This window comes from Galeopterus variegatus, unplaced genomic scaffold, assembly GCF_000696425.1.
Source record: "Galeopterus variegatus unplaced genomic scaffold, G_variegatus-3.0.2 Scaffold26298, whole genome shotgun sequence".
Taxonomy (NCBI): Eukaryota; Metazoa; Chordata; class Mammalia; order Dermoptera; family Cynocephalidae; genus Galeopterus; species Galeopterus variegatus.
In genome coordinates, this window is record NW_007752409.1 from 1 (window position 1) to 5442 (window position 5442).

The window sequence follows — 5442 nt, forward strand, 5'->3', positions numbered from 1 at the left end:
AAAAAAAAAAAAGGAAAGTTCATCACAACAGAGATTAATTTAAATCTGAGAAAGGACAATAATATGTATATTTGTATTTGTTTTTTGTTTTTGTGGCTGGCTCTTATGGGGATTTGAACCCTTGACCTTGGTCTTATAACTTCGTGCTCTAACCAACTGAGCTAAACAGCCAGCCCCAAGGACAATAATATAGATGACGCAGGAGGAACTGATTAAAAAAAACAAAACAAAACCTAAGTATAAACTACTAAAAAATGGTTATGTTTACTATTACCACACACAGTAACAGTTAAGAACAATAATTAAGGATTTTTGTTTGGGTTACTCACGAGGAACACAGGATCCAAATTTGTCAGGAAATTCTGAGATCAGGTCATCATTTATCCTGTCTTTCATAGGTCCCAATATGATTACTGGTCGAGTATAATTAACTATAAAGAAAAACTGCATGTTAAAAGGAATAAACACTTTACAAACATCAATGTATTTTATTTTATCAGAGAACAAAAACATCCTTAACTGTTATGAAGAAATCTCCACTCCACTCTACCATCAACCAAGGATGCCTAACTTGCTATTTTATAAACCTTTACTAAGATCTTAAACTTGACTCAATCTTCTGCTAGAAATCATACACTTGATAATCCAACCAAGTTAAATTTGACATTTTAGCAGATAATGTTTGTATACATTGCTAACATCATGTCATCACAAATGAGAAAACAAAATATAGTGTTTTACTGATGGTTTTTGGAGCAGAAATTGTAAGGAAGTACAGCAAAGAAGAGCAAAAAAGAAATCAGATGTAGGAAGTAATATAATCATAGGAGTATTCTAGAAAGATGATCTAACAGAAGTGTATACATTGGGTTGTAAGGGATCATGGTGGAAGAAAAGAGACCGGTAGTGAGAATCAGAACTAATATTCTGGTAGGAGGGATGAAAAGGAGATCATAAATAAGAAAGATATGACATCGGTAGAATAAATACGGCATAGAACCTGACTGGATGAGGAGGATGAAGAACAAAAAAAGATAAGATGATGCTTCCAAGGTTTTCAAAAGGGTTATTGGGATGATAGTGATGTTATAATAAACACTGGAAAAAAGTTGCTTAGAAAATAAAACACCAATATACTCATAAAATTGCAATATAAATGACTAGATTCTAATACTTGTATATTGAAGGCTAAACCATGTTTCATAAAATATACATTTTCCCTCATATATACATATAGTAAAAAACATATAGAAAACTTCTAATACAACATTTTTTTTGAGGTATGAGTTAGACCTATTTTCCAAATTAGGAAGTATATTCTTCTGGAAGATTGTAAAACATCAACAGGTTTCACAAACCTTCTTGTTGGTTCACTGGTTCATAAGACAAGACATATTCTTCTTGACCACCTATTAGAAAGTTAAAGTACAGATGAGAAAATCTGTAAAGACGGTTAATGTTAATTTAATTTTTCATACATAACATAAAAATAACTAGGACTTTCCTGAGAAAATGGCAAAGATGTAGAAATAGGTAATTTACTTCGTAAATTACTTATGGATTTCGTAAAAACAAATGGCAAATTATAAAGTTATAAGGACATGTCTGATAAATGTAAAACAAAATATAAATGGGCAATTTATTTAATAACTATATTATTCTGTGTTTATTATACAGATTATCATCAAATCTCCTTAAAATCTTCAGTTGTGATGTTGAGTGTATGCTATTAATTTTTTACTTAGAATCAAAAAACTACTACATCTTTCAAAGATTAATACTTTAATGAGTAGTTTTACATATATACATATTAGGTAATTTGCTGCAAAAATGTGCTATTTTTTTGGTCCAACCAAGTAAAATATTTAACAGACTGTATTTTATTTTTTAAGTAATTACAACTATCTTACAATAAAAATTATAAACACAAAGGTAAAGTTATTGTCATTTCATTGATAAAAATATTCACTGATTATTCTAATTCATTAACTTAACTTTTAAAAAATAACATTAAAAGTGAGTTAAAGAGAGCTTTACATAAAACTAAATCCTTCCCACAAAATGAATTATGGTGACAGTAAAAGATAAAATATATTTTGCTCTGATTCTTTTTTTATTCAAATCCTTGATCTTGGTGTTATAATATGGAGCTCTAACCAACTGAGTTAATCAGCCAGCCCCAATGCTTTGATCTTAAAAGCACTTAAGTTAAAGCCCTGAAGGTTAAATTGAAAGGTGTAGAGCTTAGAAAATATTCTAAATTAAAAAGTCTGCAAATTATATCTGAACCCAATAAAAAGAACCAAAAAGAGTTAGAAATTCCAAGAGTTCTTAACACACACACAGAGAGAAAGAGAGACAGAGAGAGAGAGAGAGAGAGAGAGAACAAACTAGAAAAGATTGTTAATCCAAGTGGTTCAATGAAAGCAATCAATATCGGAAATGTATCTGAAGATTTTCTCGATTATCAAGATTCTATAACAAGTATATCACTAATTTTGTCATCAGTTTATATTATATGTATGCAGTTGCAGGTCTTTCAAATTCATATATTGACATATTCTTCCCTGCTTTGAAAGTGTATTTCTTTGTTTTAAATTTTATTATCATAGTATATAAAACAGATATTTTACAAACTTTTTAAAAAGTACTGGATGTAAAACATGGTTTACATACTAGCAAAATCATGCAATTTGAATATTCCACACCATAACAATTCATGCAAATGGTGAGAGAGACAATATATACTTTCATCACCTTGTTTTAGTCTACAAAGCCATTCAGCTACTCTATAGTGGGTTCTGATTATAAGTTAATAAAATGTTAAAATACAAGAAATCACATTCCCACACCAAAAAAAAAAAAAAAAAAAAAAAATCTTTAAGTAACTATATGTAGAAAAAAATTACCAACCGAATGAATAAATGAATGAGTATTAAAAGTATATATTGTCAACATGAAAATATTAGGAACTAATATTAACAGGATGGACCTTTTGAGCAACCATACTCATCTGTAATCAAGATTACTTTCATATTAGACAGCAGTAAAGAAAAAAAGTTAGAAAAACGATTTTAATTTTTAAGGTGCTACGGTGCTACACTGATAATATTCATGTACTCTCCCCTTCTCCCATGCCCCAATCTGTTTAAAAACTTCACATGCATGTACAGTTCATTTAATCCCAAGAATGTAGTATAAAACACCAAAAAAAAAAAAAAAAATCTATTACTTTTTAAGCAATCATGGAAAAATTTTCCTTCATTTCTTATGTTTGCCAAGAGCTGGTAATAAACAATGACTTGTCCCAGACCAGTATTGGTGACAGAATAAGAAAGGAAATCAAGCTAATTATAATTTAGCATTACTGAAAAATATTATTTTAGCATTCATGTTAAAAACAGAATTACTAAACAAAATGTCAAAATATAAGTTTACCCACATTTAAATAAATATTTATTTCTTATAAAATATATACACACACACATACCGTGTACACAAACAACACTGTAAAAAGTATTTAGTATTTTATTAAGACTTTGGAAATTAACCTCTGTATGTACAGTATAATCTTATTTTTCACGTACATGATTTTACTTGGCTCTCCCTGATTTTAGCAGTCCATCGCCTTAACCACTCGGTCACCTCGTCCCACTCTCCCTGATTTTAAAATACTGTTATCTAATTTTCAGTTTTTAGAATATATCACTAAGAAATAGTCCTGCCACCCAAGGATGTATATTACTTGAGATTACAAAAAAACAAGTAATTTAAACACTTACGGTAACTACTTTCACTATCGCTGGCATTAGAAGTTACATGCTCTGTAATTGCAGACAATGAAAACAATAAAGAAAACAGTGTCATGAGTTTAAAAGCTGATAAAAGCAAATTACCAAAATAAAAACAGGGTGACATTACAAAATGTTGAGATATAAACAACACACAACCAACAAATTTTTAAAAAGAATTTCTGATTTTCTTTGAAAAGTTTAACTTTTTCAAATAAACATGAATTAGCATGCGAAACACCTGTAATTAAGGACAATGTCTAATTTTTGTATAACACAGTTTATGAATAAAATCTATATTACGAATAGCAAGTAGAATATGACAGAGGGCAAAGTAATCCTAAATTATTCCATTTGTAGACATAAAACTCAAAAAGAGAAACCGTAGTTGGCATCATTTAATTGATAAAATAGTAATGAGTGGCTAAGGAGACAAGTTGTATTTGAGCAAATAGATGACCATTTTAATGAAGGAATATCTTTGTAATTCAAAAGTGAATAGATGATCTTATATTTAGCCCAGCTTCTCTTTTGTTCCTGAAAAGCAATGAAAATCCATGTTTCAGAGAACATACAGATGAAGCATTTTAAATGCCATAAATTCAGATGTCTCAAAAAAAGCCAAATGGAAGGGAATCCTAGAGGGTGGCATGTATTTTAAAAAAGACTAATATCCAGTTTTAGGATTTTACTGTTATTTTTGTCTCCCTCAAAATTTTCTGAATAAAATCTTGATCTGATGATCATCAAGCTACCAGGTGAATACATCTTTCAATTCCTGTGAATTAAAGCACATAAGACCTATTGATTCAAGGGATCTTAAGTCACTGTCCAGAAAAATCAAGTCTTTTCTAAATGACACTGTCTGATAATCAGTTACCATTTTTATATTGTTTTTCTTTCCCAGTCCCTATCTTCAACTACAGTCAAAGATAAAAGCTCAGGGTGTAATTATCATTTATCATAGCAATATCAATACAGGAAACAGATTCCTCATTTAGTTCCTTTTCCTGAGTTTTCTATAGGTCTCTGTTGACCCAACAGATAATAAAAATCTGTGGATCCTTTTCCTGATCCCTACCATCTCAAAAATATGTTGTCATGGGGCCGGCCCGGTGGCGCACTGCTACAGTGCGCCGCTTGGGAGCGTGGCGGTGCTCCCGCCGAGGGTTCGGATCCCACATACAGACTGGCCGCTCACTGGCTGAGCGAGGTGCGGGCGCAACACCGAGGGTTGCGATCCCGTTGCCGGTCACGAAAAAAGACAAAAAGGAAAAAAAAAATATGTTGTCAATCTCAAAATAAATTCTAATAATAATAGCATTAATAATCTGTGGTAATATTTTCCAGTTTTGAAGGTTTTCATTGATAGTTTTTCCCAAATGTAAGATTTGAAAAAGGGTACCACTAGTAATAGGAAATCTGTGGCCCTTACCAAATCCTAAAAAGACACATGTGAAAATAAAGTGTATCTAACAGAAATAATTACACATACAGCATACTGTCTTAAATCTAATACAAACCTAAATCATTAAGGTTGAAATAAAAGTCAAGTACCTATAGTTTAGATTAAAATTCCAGTATAAAGTTAGCAGAAATCAGGAAACAAATTTCTGTGAAATTTATTGTTTATTAATGTAAAATGTAGATC

At 30.7% G+C, this 5442-nt stretch overlaps 1 long non-coding RNA gene across 1 annotated transcript; it reads right to left on the reverse strand.

Moving 5' to 3' along the window:
* Positions 1-335: 335 nt before the first annotated feature.
* LOC103583702 lies at positions 336-3824 on the reverse strand. Its single transcript, XR_549882.1, has 4 exons — positions 3783-3824; positions 2993-3028; positions 1359-1409; positions 336-431 (listed from the first exon to the last, which is right to left on the reverse strand). It is a non-coding gene; the product is annotated as an uncharacterized LOC103583702 (long non-coding RNA).
* Between the last annotated feature and the right edge of the window lie 1618 nt (positions 3825-5442).